General features: G+C 34.6%; 1 pseudogene; it reads right to left on the bottom strand.

Moving 5' to 3' along the window:
- Positions 1–8,631: 8,631 nt before the first annotated feature.
- LOC114085958 (eukaryotic translation initiation factor 5A-2-like) lies at positions 8,632–9,194 on the bottom strand (annotated as a pseudogene).
- Positions 9,195–16,036: the final 6,842 nt, after the last annotated feature.

Below are 16,036 nucleotides of genomic sequence, written 5' to 3'. Positions count from 1 at the left end.
TTACCTGCTCTTTGTGAGGTTGAGACATACAAGGTTTCTAAGACTATCTCTTGATGCTCCATTTATGCTTCTTACACCAGTGCAGCACAAATCAAAGTCCCAATTAGTGAAAAAGTTTCCCCTTACTGATCACCAAGCTGGGCACACAATTTCAGAGCAACCCAAGAAATAAGAACATTCTTGATGCACAAGTCCAAGACCTTGGAAAACAGGAAGAAAAAGGCAAACAAGTCTCTCCCCCCCAATTTACAGTCCCCCAGTGAAGGAACCCACAGGTATGGAAGTAGATGAAACTGCAGAGAAAGAAACTGATTATTAAAATGTTCAATGAGTGAAATGAATGAGGAGAGCAAATACAGGAAGTAAAAGATCATTTCAATAAAGAAATAGAGATACTGAAAACAAAATCATCAGAACTTCTGGAAATGAAAAATGCAATGAATCAAATTAAAATTACACTTGAAAGTATCACTAGCAGATTAGATTACGTAGAAAATAGAACTTCAGGCCTTGAAGACAGAATTTCATACCTTGAAGACAAGGTATATGAACTTGAATATTCAATAAACAGAAAAAAAGACCATGATCAGAATGTACAACAACACTGAGACAACGTAAGAGGCCAAACCTGAGAATCAGAGGCATTATGGCATTTGTTGGTAAATGGATGGAAATGAAGAACATCATACAAATTTAAATATTACTATATCAAAATGAACTTCACTGTTATGTATAACTGTATTTCTTTTTAAAAATCACATTTGGCACTGTGTGTGTGTGTGTGTGTGTGTGTGTGTATAATTTTAGTTTGTAAACTATACCTCAATAAAGCTGGGGGAAAAAAGAAAACATTAAAAAGGGAACAATCTTGATATCTTACTCTTTTGTTGATTGATCCTTTCTTCTAAGCCAATAGCTCTAATCAATTTAATTCTTTAGTTTTCTTAGAATCAACACACAACCTTGAGGAATGCTTCCTTTCTGCCCTCATCTAATTTATGAGAATCTGTACACTTAATCATCCAACAAGATATACGACCCTCTCTTTTTAAGGACCTTTGTGTATTCTAATATTTAAAAACAAGAATGGGAACTTGTCCTGTTGCTTAGGACTTTTATAAAGGAACATATAGCCTGCATTTATGGAAATGATGGGTTTACTGAAGAGATCTGACATCAATTTGTGAGGGACAAAGAATGCTTTGGTTTTGCTTTTTTATTCTTGTTAAATAAAATGAGAAACAGCTCACAAGATATTTATGGCCATTGTACTGATCTAAGAAAGGAGTGGTCTATTACCAATAATTAATAATTATAGTTATCATTCATTCTGCCCTGTTATATAAATATCAATTTAAGTGTTTATGCACATTGTAAGATGAATTTTTAACTCCTCCAAAAAAGAGGCAGATTTTATAATGTGTTTTAATTTTATCTAGGGCACACAGCAAAGAGCTTTTCACATAGAGGAGCTTTCATATATATGAATTGTATGTGCATACACACATACACACATATATACTAAATATATTAATATATTCATAGGCTAGCTCATATTTATATCTTTAATGTTTTCTAAATTGGTGTGGTTGTTATTTTGAATAGGTTTCATAATTTTTTCCTAGGACGTGAAAAATAAAGAAAAATCATCTAGAATCTTACAAAGACTCATGTTAGATTTTAATCATTAATGATGCTATGAATTTTTAAGCTGTGTGCTAAACACATACACACAATTAAAAATGGCTCTGTTAAAATGTTGGGATATAGCTCAGTTGGTAGAGTGCTTGCCTTACATGCACAAGGCCCTGGGTTCAATCCCTGGTACCACAAAAAATAAAAATAAAATGTGAAACTCTTGATGAGAGAAAAAATAAGAACTATTGTTTGCAAAAAATCCCTCACTCTCAGGGCAGTAGGGTGAAGAGAGGATAATAGAACATAAGGTGTGGCCATTTGAACAAGAAATTGTGCATTATTCTACTAATAATAAATGTTATAGTTCATTTTGCCTTGTCATGTAATTGTCAATTTAAGTGTCTGTGTGCATTAAAAATTTTAGGGTCTGGGGTTGTGGCTCAGTGGTAGAGTGCTCACCTAGCATGTGTGAGGCCCTGGGTTCGGTCCTCAGCACCACATAAAGATAAGTAAATAAAGATATTGTGTCCATCTACAACTAAAAAGTATTTTTTAAAAAATTTAAACTCCTCTAATAAAGGGATGGTATTTATTCTGGGTTCTATTTTCATCCAAAACCCTAGCAAAGGTGCATATATTTATATATGTATGTATATGCTAAATATATTGCAGATGTATAATGTATGCATATCTTATACACACAAATTATCTCATATATTTTATAATATATCTTATATGTCTATAATATATGAATATAATATATCTCACACATAAATCCTATAATTACTATTTCCAGACTTGGTATGATTCTCATTCCTAACAAATTTTTTTTTGTTAGGAAGCTAAAACCAAAGAAAAATCATGTTAGACGTAATGATTCTATAAATTCTTAAGCTGTGTGCTAACCAAACACACAATTAAAATGTCCCATTAAAATACTGTGAAAACTATGGAAATCAGTATGGAGATTCCTCAGAAAACTTGGGAGGGACCCACCACTTGACCCAGGTATCCCACTCATCAGTTTATACCCAAAGGACTTAAAATCTGCATGAGACAGTGATGAAGCTACATCAATGTTTATAGTAGCTCCATTCATAATAGCTACTATGGAACCAACATAGTTGCTCTTCAATAGATTAATGGATAAAGAAAATGTGGTATATATACATGGTGGAATATTACTCAGCCTTAAAGAATAAAAAATTATGGCATTTGCCAGTAAATGGATGGAGCTGAAGAATAAAATGCTAAGTGAAATAAGCCAAACTAAAAGAACCAAAGGCCAAATGTTTTCTTGATATGCAGATACTAATTTACAATAAGAGGGGAGGGCTAGGGAAGAATACTTTGGATTAGACAGAGGGTTGAGAAGGGAAGGGAGGGGGTACGGGGGTAGGAAGTATGGTAGAATGAATCAGACATTATTACCCTATGTATATATGATTACATGACTGGTGCAACCCTACATCATATACAATCACAAGAATAAGGAGTTACATTCCATTTATGTATCATGTGTCCAAATGCATTCTATTGTCATGTATACTAATTAGAACAAATAAAAAATGTAGGGACAGGGAAGTGCAGACTTATTACATAATTAGATGACATTACCTTGTCAAACTAAAAATGCATATTCAAAGGAAATGTGCAAATATGTATAAGAATGCAATGAAATATCCAAATATGGCTCAATTTTGAAATATGATTAAATATAGACATGATTCTTTTTGGGGGGTGGGTGCTGGGGATTGAACTGAGGGGCACTCAGCCTTATTTTGTGTTTTATTTAGAGACAGGGTCTCACTGAGTTGCTTAGGGTCTTGCTTTTGCCGAGGCTGGGTTTGAACTCGTGATCCTCCTGTCAGCCTCCCAAGCCGCTGGGATTACAGGTGTGCACCAGTACACCCAGCAACATGATTCTTTTTTAAAAATCATTCATGTTCTCAAATGAGCAGAAAGTTATTATAGTTTGTGAGCTTCTAAAATAAATATTATATAAGCATAAATATTTTCAGTATTAAAAAATAAAATCCTGTGAAAATACTTGGGAGAAAAATAAAGAACTATTGTTTGGGGAAAAAAACATTCTCAGGAGTGTAGGGTAAAAGAAGGATGATAGCACATAAGATGATTTGATGTAACTGTGAAATCTTCCTGGGGCAGGATTCAAACCCCTCCTGTTACATATTTTGATGCCCTCAATAGAGTTTATTTCCCCATAACTTAAAAATCCCTCATAATTCTTTCACATAATGGCAGACCAGTCTCTTGCAGTTTTATGTGGCGCTCTTCAGTCTAGACAGGCGTGATTTGCTTTGATATGGAAAGGTGAAGGGGCAAACCCCAGAAGGCTCCCTCATGAATTTCTCAGACAGGCCTCTTTAACTACTTGCTTGTTGGACCTGCCAACACAAATAAGTGTGAGAGGAATAGAATCAGCTGTCCTGCAAGAGGCTAGAATGCTGGCTTAATCTCAGCCTAATATCAAGTGTGATTGTGTTTTAATGCAGTGGAAGCAATTCCAGAGGGAGATGGACCTGTAGCAACTTGTTTGGATCTAAAAATTAGGCTTCAAGGCATGCCTCAGAAGGCTTGAGTTGGGAATAGTCTCTGTGCCATGTCCTGTGGAGAGACTGCCTTGGCATGCTGTCTTTACATTTGCACGTTGTGGTTGTCAACCTGCCATCCTTGGCTGTAATTACCTCTTTCTAACTTATTCTCAAATCAGTATCACATACACTGTAAATTGCCTAGTTCCCATTGCACTTCCTCCACTGGATTCTTAGTGACTCCCATACCCAGTATGCTGTATTAAACAAACTCATCACCACAGATTACTGGCAGTGCTTTCTGAAATGGGTATCCCTCATTACTATTTCCTTACCTCCCTCTTTCTCATTTAAATGAGAATCATTTATATGTTCTACTTAAGACCTAATACACTCATACATTGCTGGTGGGACTGCAAATTGGTGCAACCACTATGGAAAGCATAGTGATTCCTCAGAAAACTTGGAATGGAACCACCATTTGACCCAGTTATCCCACTCCTCAGCATATACCCCAAAGACTTAAAGTCAACATACTACAGTGACAAAGCCACATCAATTTTATAGCACCTCAATTCACAATAGCTAAACTATGGAACCAACCTAGGTGTCCTACAACAGACAGATGGATAAAGAAAATATGATTTTATATATATATATATATATATATATATATATATATATATATATATATATAAAATATACACACACATATACATACATACACACAATGGAAGATTACTCAGCCTTAAAGAATAATGAAATTATGGCATTTGCTGGGAAATGGTTGGAACTGGAGACTATCATGCTAAATAAGCCAATCCCAAAAACCCAAAGGCCAAATGTTCTCTCTGATATGCAGATGCTAACACATAATAAGGGGGCAAAGAATAGAAGAAGCTCAGTAGACTGGACAAAGGGGAATGAAGGGAAGTGAGGGGGACAGGAATTAGTAAAGACAGCAGAATGAATCTGTCTTGACTTACCTATGAACACCATAGGAAATATATGCCACAGTGAATCTCTACATCATGTGCAACCACAAGACTGAGATCTTAATTAGAATAAGGTATACTCCATGTTTGTATAAATATGTCAAATTATACTATACTGTCATGTATAACTGCAAAGAACTAACTTAAAAAAAGATCTAAAATTACCTTCCACCATACATGCTTTGGTCCCTTTAGAACCAGAAATGAATTATCTTTGTCTTATTTTTCCTCCTTTGGTGAGGATTTAGGAGAGATCTTGTAGGCAAACCAAGTAGAACAATAAACCAAATTCTTACCCACTGCAAATTTTAAAAACGTGGATTATTAAACACAAATTGCTAATTACATTTCTCTGTTTATGAGAGATGGTAAGGGGGGTGGTGAATAAAGATGTCATTAAGCACCACTAATTACCAATGAAATGATACCAGCGGGGAAAAAAATCCCACTGTACTAAAATAGTATAGGAAAAAATAAAGAAGCTTAATAATATTATTTGATGCATTCATCCAATAAAGAAAACACATTTTGAGCCTTTCTTCAGAAGACTCCTAGAGGTAATGATGGATGTTGACAATTCATTTTTTTAAACCAATGTTTAAACTGTATTATTAATACATATTTGAAATAAAAGGATTCATGGAATGGAAAAATCTTCCTGGTACAGACAAAAAAGAAAAAAGGTCTTAATAATTTCATAGCAATTTTTTAACCACTAAGATAGGAGAGATGCATATTGCTATCCTCAGTATAAATGGGTGCAATTTCTAGCTAAGAATACAATACCATCTCCCCCATTTTCATGGTGTTCAGAGTGACATTTTAATTCTCATTTCTTTCCTCCTCGATTTCTGCCCATTATTACTGCTTCTGTATAGTACTATTTCCTCATAATGTCTTAAACTTTATGCCATCTAAACATATTTCCTTGTCCAGTATAATTTTGAAACTTTATTAGTCATGCTAAATTAATTTTAGCCTACAATATAAAATACATGTTCTCGTGCTTCTGAAATGTATTTGTTCATTTTTAGGTGTTTCAAAGAATAAATTATATTACTGGATAATGCAACATAACAATTTCATGCCTCATTGTGCTTTTTATACTGATTGAACTTGTATGCTAAGGGAGCGGTTTTGAAAGTTAACAGCCACAGAGCTTCAAACCCAATGAATTCATGCTATTTATCAAACAAACATGTTGTGGCCTGCAGAATTGACAAGAAAACACAACGTAAGACAATTCCAGAAAGCAAATTGCTTTCCAATTTCTCTAAATCTCCAAATCATTAAGGAATATAATTCTTTTCATTTAAGACCATAGTTTTTAATTAGATCAGGAGAAAATAAATTTTTCAAAAACAATGACATTGGCTTTATTTTTCCTTGCACATGAGGAGGAGCTAAGATCCTAAGGAAAACAAAATTATGTATGTATTTTCCTTTTTACTCCATTTCCCTTCATTCCAGCGAGGCTATGACTTTTGTCCCCACGAATCTGCTGCATGGTGCTTTGGGAAGAAAATGCCTTTCAGAGGTGAAAAAATAAAAATACTGTTTTCTGTCTGCCATCTTTGACAGGTTATGTAGCATTTCTTTTTTTTTTTTATAGTTTTAGTAAGGTGAAATTGGCATGAAATACATAACATTTGTTTAAAATATATAGTTTGACATGTTTTGACAGCTGTATGTATACTCATATAGCCATCATCACAGTTCAGGTAATAAAAATATCAATAACCTCAAAATGCTTCCACATACCCGTTATAGAAGTTAATAAAATATAGATAAAAATATTGATAAAAAGTATATGTATCAGTTAATGAGTTTGTGTTAGATCCTCACCCCCTGTTGCATTAAGTCAATATTAATGAATAGTTAAGTTCTCAGTGAATCTACTATTTTATGGCTTATTCTTTTCTACCAATAAGTCAAATCTTTTTTCATGACTGTAAGCCTTAAAGTCTCTGGTCTAAGAGACCGAGCTAGTTGGGGAGGAGAGAGCTGGACATTGTAATAAACATACAGACACAAGCCCCAGTGAGCATGGGGCGAGGGGGCGGGTGTGTGCATCAAAGGCATTAATGTCATTATTGGAAGTGGACCTGAACTTCATCAACATATGATACCAAGGGATGGGGATTTGCAAAATTTTATTGCAAGGAAACCATTGTCTGATGGAACAAAATGGTGTACTGAGACCCTTAGCTCCCAAAAGGAAACTTTGTTTATGAGTCTCCATGGAGGCAGTTGGTATAATTGTGTACATGTTCTCAATCAAAATGTCTGAGATTCATCACTTGTAGGATAACAGACCATGCACAAGTACTTGTATAGAAAAAAAAAAAACACAAGAAATTTATAAACAATCTATTTGTGTGTGAGAAAAGGAATGGATGTGGAAAAGAAAAAGATAAGATTTATACTACATTTTTCAGAGTTAGAAAGAATTCCATGTCGACTGTAACTGTTCCCTGATTTAAAAATGCCATTCAGTGGTTAGATTGTTTTAAATTCAATCTCACTAGCTTTCTGTTAAAATGCATTTATATAAAGCTACTTTCTATTTTTTATGCTCATTACAGAGGTCTCAAGTCAAAACCTAGAATTTACCAACCTCCTTTGCCACTGTCCTTTTTCTTTTTTACAGTCTGACTTGCTCATTTTCACTCAATATTCTGCTGTCAATGACAAGAAAGTACTAAAACCACCATGTAAGGTTTAAGTCTACCAACAGTGTGGCAAAGAATGGTATGACCTAGGTAATACATATCATTCCACACAACCAGCAAGGTAACTGATGCTTTTTTTTTTTTAAACACAATATCTTTATTTGGTTTTTTTATGTGGTGCTGAGGATGGAACCCAGTGCCTCATGCATGGTAGGCGAGAGCTCTACCTCTAAGCCACAACCCCAGCCCCCTGATGCTTTTTGATTTTTGTTTAAAGATTTGAGTTTGAAAAAAAAAATTGTGTTTGCTACACATAGGCTAAAACTATTGTAATCCATAATCTATATGTTCTATGACATTAAGTCTGAAATTAATGCAGAGCAATTCAACTTAAATGTGGTATTTCAATACCACCAAATGTTACATTATCTCTTTTAAAACCCTGGTTTACTAATCATTTTGTTAAAATTAAGGAATGATTTGCTCAGACAAATCACATTTGCTGAAGCTTTATGTTTCTTGGACTCCCGTCCTGAAAACCACAGGAATGTTATAGGAAAGACACAAAAATAATTTAAAAAAAGAATTATATATTTTGATTTTTTTTTCAAGTTACCAACTACCTGCAAAATGAACCAGCACAATTTCAAAACAGTTTATAAAAAATGAGGTTGCTTATGAAGGCCATAGCTTTGGTGACAACTTAGAACCAAATTTTGGAACTGCAGTTGATCTAGACCTAAACTGTTTGCTCATGCCTGATGACCCCATTTATTTGCAGGGATTTATGGCTACAACATATTCTTCACTCACTGCACATGTGACAGATCCCTGAACATCTTCAACTGCATTGTACTTCGTTCTATTTCTTTGCCTAGTTCACCTTCTGGCAGTTTAAGATCCTCATGAACTTCACTAGTTTCTGTCAGCAGGGAAAGGTAACCATCCTGAATGCATATCAGTTGATAATCATTTCTCTTAATATTTGGAACATCCATATTGTGAGTAGAAGAGCAAACATCTTGGGCTGGGACTATAACTCAGTTGGTAGAGTGCTTGCCTTGCACGCACAAGGCTCTGGATTCAATCCCCAGCCACACACACACACAAAAGAGCAAATATCTTCATGTTTTTTTGCCTGTGAAAATATCAATTCCAACAAGGTATACCTTGGCATGACCGTGTTTTCCACTTTGGGAATTTGACATCTCCACTATTTTGCATTGTCGTCCTTTGAGCACCATGAAGTCATTTTTGCTCAGGGCCAAGCAATGCATAAGATAAGTGCTGGAAGCCCCAAAATCTCTGGTAGTGAAATCAATATCGTCCACCATGGTAGGCTGGGGAAATGATAAGTTTTTGAAAGAACCTCAGCAGGCACAGAAAGCCTTCTTCTGCATACCCGCACTAGTTCCTTGTAGCTACCTAAAATGCATATATTTAAATAATGTTTAAATAACAGATGATTGAAAGTGGTATAAGTGGACTTTTGGAAATTTATTTTAAAATCACACTATTTTTTAATATTTATTTTTTGGTGTAGTTGGACACAATACCTTTACTTTATTTATTTTTATGTGGTGCTGAGGATCAAACCTAGGGCCTTGGACGTGCTGGGCAAGCACTCTACCCCTGAGTCACAACCCCAGCCTCTACACTGTTATTGAAAGATCCACACTAGAACACTCACAGAGCTATAAAGTTATAATTATTTTTCAGCTGTGGATCTCATAGTTCTACCACAGTTCCTTTTATTGTGCTTTTAAAATAGTTTAATATGGAGCCAGGCATGGTGATGCACACCTGTCATTCCAGAGGCTTCGGAGACTGAGGCAGGAAAATTGCAAGTTCAAAGCTAGCCTCAGCAACTTAGCGAGACCCTAAAGAACTTGGTAAGCCCTTGTTTATAAATAAAATACAAAACTAGCTGGGGATGTGGCTCAGTGGTTAAGCACCTCTGGGTTCAAACCCCCCACCCCCCAAAAAAGTATAATAGGGAGCATTGGATAGAGTATAGCTGAAACAATTTAAAATTTATGAGAATAGTTGAAATGATATTAGGCCAAACCATAAAAAATGTCACTTGTATAGGTCAATATCATCTAAATATGGGTGATTTAATATAATTAAATATAATTTACATTATATATTATATAATTTAATATAATTAATTTAATATAATTTACACTAATAGCCATTTGACTACTCTCAAATTAGCTTTCCCAAAATACTGAAATGGTAACTGTGCATATTTATCTTATCTGTTCTTTTAAAATATATTATTACTTTACTTGTTTCTACCTCCTTGAGTGATGTGTCTTAATTATGAACTAAGTCTAAAGTTGCACAGGAAGCTTGTGTCGTGTCCTAGTCATTGTGGATGTGGGAACAAAAAAATTGTCATTTAAAGACAATTTTAGAATGAATACTAAATGACTAATTTTTGAAGCCATATTATATGCTTATATATGTTTTACCAACAAAAATTTTGTAATAATTCTGTGAGGTTCATTAGACAATGAGTATTTTAAAGAGGAGGATCTAAAATCCACCAAGACTGAGGAATTTAAGACAAGACAATTACAAAGAGAAGACTAAATATGTGATTTATCCCTCATGTTTCAAACTCTTTATGCTCTCACTAGTTTTTCTCTTTTTCATATATTTTGCACTTCAATTTAAGTAGAATAACAGTAGTTTAATTGTATGAAGGTGAGAAAATATGGGTTATATGAAAAACGGTTGTGTTCTGGGAAAAATAAATATGATTAACAATTCTATGTATACGGCATACTGACAAGTCATAAAAAAGAACATACAAACAGCCATTAGGAGAATTTTCTCTTCATCATGAAACTTTTTTAGTTACACATTTTTTGATGATAGAAAGACCATAATTTTTCTGTTTACAAAGGCTAAAGTACCCTGAACTTGGGCTTAATGTTATGTAATTTAGTGGACTCCAATTTATAAGCAATGTGGGGAACACATCTGCTTCTCTAATGCAGAGGTAATGAGATTCATATTTTGTCAGCGAGTTCTTCCCCTCCTCAGATGCCAGTCACTGCTCTAGGAACAAGTCTGAGTTGGAAAAACTTTGTTGTCTTTTATGAATTACACCTCAACTGTATGTTCATTTTTTCCCTGAGGAATTTGAAAGCCATAATTGGAGGGAACTCTTTTTTTCAGCTTCTCTGTAAGGCATATGTCTTTATTGATGGCACTCAGCTGCTGCAGGGCAAAACTCCAGCATCCAGCATGCTGAGAAATGAGCAATATACCAGACAAAAATGATTTGGCAATGTTGAAAATCCTCAGGGAAAATTTATGTAGTTCCACCAAAGACCATTAAATTCTACAATACAAACTGTGCTCTAACATCAAATTAGATTTAACATAGACCATGAATGTTTAATATAGCTCAGAACAACCATCATATAGAAATTTAGTGTGTAAAGGGGACAGAGAAGGGTCCCGAAGAGAAACATATTTATCAGAGGTAAAAGTTTGAATTTTGAAGGTTTAAAATATTACTACTGGCACATAAAGACCATTCTGTCTCCAAACTGCAGAATGCACATGGAATATTATTCAGAAAAGACCATATGTTCGACCACAAAACTAGGAGTAACAAATTTTAAAAGGCTAAAATCACATTTTTTTCCTGATCTCAAATAGAATTCACTAAAAGAAGATTGGAAAATTCACAAATACCTGGGACTTGAACATTATACTCTTAAACAACCAATGGTTTAAAAAGATATAATAGTGAAAATGAAAAATACCTTGAGACAAATGAATGGAAAACACAATAAACAAAAAGAGGAAGCAGTAAAAGTAGTTCTATAAGGGAAATTTGCAGCTATAAGCAAATCCTAACAGAAAAAAAGATGTCTAATCAATACCTAACTTTACATCATAAGGAACTAGAAAAAGCAAACTAAAATAAAAAATACCATAAGAAAGAAAGAATAAAGATTCAAGGAAGGACATATAAAACTAACAAAATTAAAAGCTGATTCTTTGAAAATACCAACAAAATAAACAAATCTTTAGTTAGATTAAGAATGAAGTAGAGAAGACTCAAATTAATAAAAATAAAAAATGAATATGAGGATAATACTATTAATTTTATAAAAATTTAAAAAGATTATAAAATAGTATGAGAAATTTTATGTCATCAAATTGGATAAAGTAGGTAAAATGGATAAATTCCAAAACACACAAGCTACCAAGAAAGAGTTATGAAAATCTAGAAAAATCTGTACAGACCTATAACCAGTAAGGAAATTAAATCAGCAATCAAAGCCTCAAAACAATTCATGGAGGGCTTTACTGGTGAATTCTATCAAACATTTAAAAAACTACCCATCTTTTATAAACACTTCCAAAAAAGGTAAGAGTATACTTAATTCATTCTAACAAAAAGACACCACAAGAAAGGAAAAACTACTAACCAATTCCCTTCAGAATATTGATGCAAAAATCTTAAAAAGAATACTAGCAAGCAGAATTCAGTAGCATATTAAAATAATTATGCATGATGACCAGTTGGTATTTATTCCTGAAATGCAAAGATGGTTCAACATGCAATCAGTATAAAACAAAAGAGGAAATTCGCGTGTTTATCTCAATTGAATCAGAATGTATTTGACAATATTCTATACCCTTTCATTATAAAAGTAATGAACAAACTAGGAATCAAGAGATACTTAATATGATAGAAACTATAGAAAACCTCATATCTATCATATCTAATGGTGAAAAACTGAAAGGTTTCTCCTAATACTGGGAACAAAACAAGGATGCCCACTTTGGCCACTTATATTCAACATGGAATTGAAAATTCTAGCCAGTGCAATAAGGCAATAAAAACAGATATAAACTGGTAATAAAAACTGGAATATAAACTGGAAATTAAGAAGTAAAGTAATATCTCTCAGCAGGTGATATGATATTATATATAGAAAACCTTAAATATTTCACAAAAATATAGCTAAGAAATAAGTGCAGCAAAGTTGAGGAATACAAAATAAATATACAAAATTCAGTTGCATTTCTATATAATTAACAGTCCAATAGGAAAATAAGAAAACAATTATTTTTATAATAACATCAAAATGAATGAAATACTTGAACTTAATCACAGAAGCAAAAGACTTGTATACTGAAAACTGGAGAATATTGTTGAAAGAAATTGAAGACATAAATAAGTAGAAAGCAATTTCTTATTTCACAAATATATGGAGGCTAAATATTAAATAACAACACTACCCAAATATATCTATAGATTCAACACAATTCCTATCAAAACCACAATGACTTTTTATTTTTTGCCCAAACAAAAAAAAATCCATCCTAAAATTCACATGGAATTTTAAAGGAGCCTAAAGAGTCAAACCAATCCTAAAAAAGATTAAATAAGCCTCTCCCCTACCGCATATGAGCCTTTTCACACAGTTGGTTATTTCCCTGGCTTCTGTATATCAGTATGAAATGAGGCTATTAAATCCCCTGGAAATTGATCAGGTAGAAGGATTACCAGGGCCAGGAATTGATTGTTATAGTTCACATATGAGGTGCTCCAGAAGCTCAGACTTCCTAACTTAAAAACTTATTACAAGCTGTGCATGATGGTGCATGCCTATAATCCCAGTGACTCAAGAGGCTAAGACAGAGGATCACAAGTTCAAGGCCAGCCTCAGCAATTTAGTGAGGCCGTAAGCAACTTAGTGAGATCTTTTCTCAAATAAAAATTAAAAAGGGCTTCAGACGCCTTAAAGAAGAATGAAATTATGGCATTTTCAGGTAAATGGATGGACTGGAGAATATTATGCTAAGCAAAATAAGCCAACCCCAAAGAACCAAAGGCCAAATGTTTTATCTGATATGTGGATGCTAACTCTCAATAAGCGAGGGGGAGGGGTTATGCTAGGGAAGAATAGAGGTACTTTGGATTAGACAAGGGGAGTGAAAGGAGGGGAGGGAATATGGGTGTAGGAACAATAATAGAATGAATTGGACATTATTACCCTATGTACATATATGATTATGTGACTTGTGTAACTTTACATCATATACAACCAGACAAATGAGAAGTAATACTCCATTTATGTATGATGTGTCAACATGCATTCTACTGTCATATATAACTAATTAGTACAAATAATTTTTTTTTTTTTAAAAAAAGGGCTGCAGATGTAGCTCAGTGGTAAAGCATCCCTGAGTTAAATCCCTAGTACCAAGAAAACAAAAACTTACTACAAAGCTACAGTAATCAATACAGTGTGGTATTGGCATACAGACAGGTGATATAAACCAATGGAAAATAATAAAGCATCCAAAATAGATCCTCTTATATATGGCCAAATGAACTTTGACAAAAGTTCCAAGATCAATAAGTAAGAAAATGTAGTCTTTTAAGAAAATGATTCTGGAAAAAAATTGAATACTCACATGCAAAAAAAAAAAAAATACAGTTTACCCTTCCTTTAAACTATTCATAAAAATCAACTCAAAATGGATCAAAAACCTTAATCTCTAATACATAATCTCTAATACTCTTAGAAAACAGGGGAAAGTTCAAATTTAGTTATAAAGCACCACAGAATAATACAACAATTAGATATTATTTAATTTTATTTTAATTGATATTTTATACTCCAAAATATATACATTTATCAGATAATTTTTGCTTATAAAATTATCCAATATTTTGTTTATGCTGAAATTTCTCATTTGCTCATTGTTGATGCAAACTCTCTGAAAGACAATTTAATGATGTATAACAAAATACTTAAAATATACCTACATTTTGATACATAAATTAGAAATATGGGAATATATTCTAAGTAGGTAACTAAGAATTGCTTCAATGCTCAGTACCAAAAATAAAAATAAAAAATATGAGCTTATTTATGTTTATGATCATTTGCACTTTATAGATGAGGATACAAAAACATTGAAATTCAACTAGCTAGTAAAGGACTGCCCTAGTATAACATTTTCAGAGTTTTTGAGGAGGTTAAATACAGAGCAGAGGCATGAGATATTTGTGTATCCAAATAAATCCAGGGAATGGGGATTCTGAATCCAATGTAGGCAAGTTTGGCCTATGAGCTTTAAGTGATGTATTGCTCTGAGACAAAACCTTTAGAAATTGGCATTTCGGTAAGCCAAAACCACGGGGAGAGTTTCAACCTTTATATATTGGTTATATGTTATTTCTAAAATTTAAAAATTTTAAATGTACCTTTAAGTGTGCTAACTAGGGATGGTGGTATCTGTGCAGTGGCAGGGAAGGGAATAACATATAGAAAAATAAGGGACTCTATAGAAAGAGCACCAGAGTCTTAGCATATTTTATATTATTTAATCCTCAAAAATAAAAACAAGAAATTATGAAATAAGAATTATTAGCATCATTGAGAGTTGAAGAGGTTTATTTTCTCAAAAATGTTAAGAGTCTGCAGCGCGCACTGGGAAACGAGGAGACAGCGGTGCAGGGATACAGCGCTGCAGTTTCTGCCAGCCGTGCAAGCGCCGTACTCAGTGCTGAATTCTGGGTTCGAGACGGGGGAAGGAAGCGGTCCATCTCGGTTCTCCACACCGGTCAGACCACAGAGGAGGCCAGCGGCCACCATATTGGAGAGCTGACGTCACCATCCCTGTTTTCGACTGACCGCAGCTCATTCAGCCATAGAACAGGTAATTTCAGGCTGCCATTCGCCTGCGGCTTGCAGACAGATTACTCAGGCTCAGTGCCTGGGTGCTTCTTGGAGCCTGCTCTTATCAGAGCATACACCGAGCACGGAGCGGCCGAGTTCCGACTCCCAGAGCTGCCCTGGCCCAGGGCTAAGGAGCCCGCGGAAACTGCTTCTAGGTCCGGGTCCTGCTGAGGACCGGTCAGGAATCACCCGTTGCTTTGGTTACCCGGCAAAGGGAACGAAATGCTGCCATTCGCATAGGATACCAACACAGCAGAGATCTGATGTCATCAGAAAGCGGCGGAGGAGAGAACTTCATCAATACCAGCGGCGACAGAAACAGTTCGTTTCCTGGTAGGGAGGTTGAGGCACAGACACCCGAGTCTCTCTCAATTTGTCGTCGAGCCAGAGGGGAGGAGCCGGGCCACCGCCCGCGCCCGGAGCAGGCCCAGCGGCTCGCCGGCGTGGTG

This window comes from Marmota flaviventris, chromosome X (genome assembly GCF_047511675.1).
Source record: "Marmota flaviventris isolate mMarFla1 chromosome X, mMarFla1.hap1, whole genome shotgun sequence".
In the NCBI taxonomy this organism is placed as follows: Eukaryota; Metazoa; Chordata; class Mammalia; order Rodentia; family Sciuridae; genus Marmota; species Marmota flaviventris.
The sequence above is the reverse complement of the archived record's forward strand: the minus strand, read 5'-3'. Positions and strand labels throughout refer to the sequence as shown.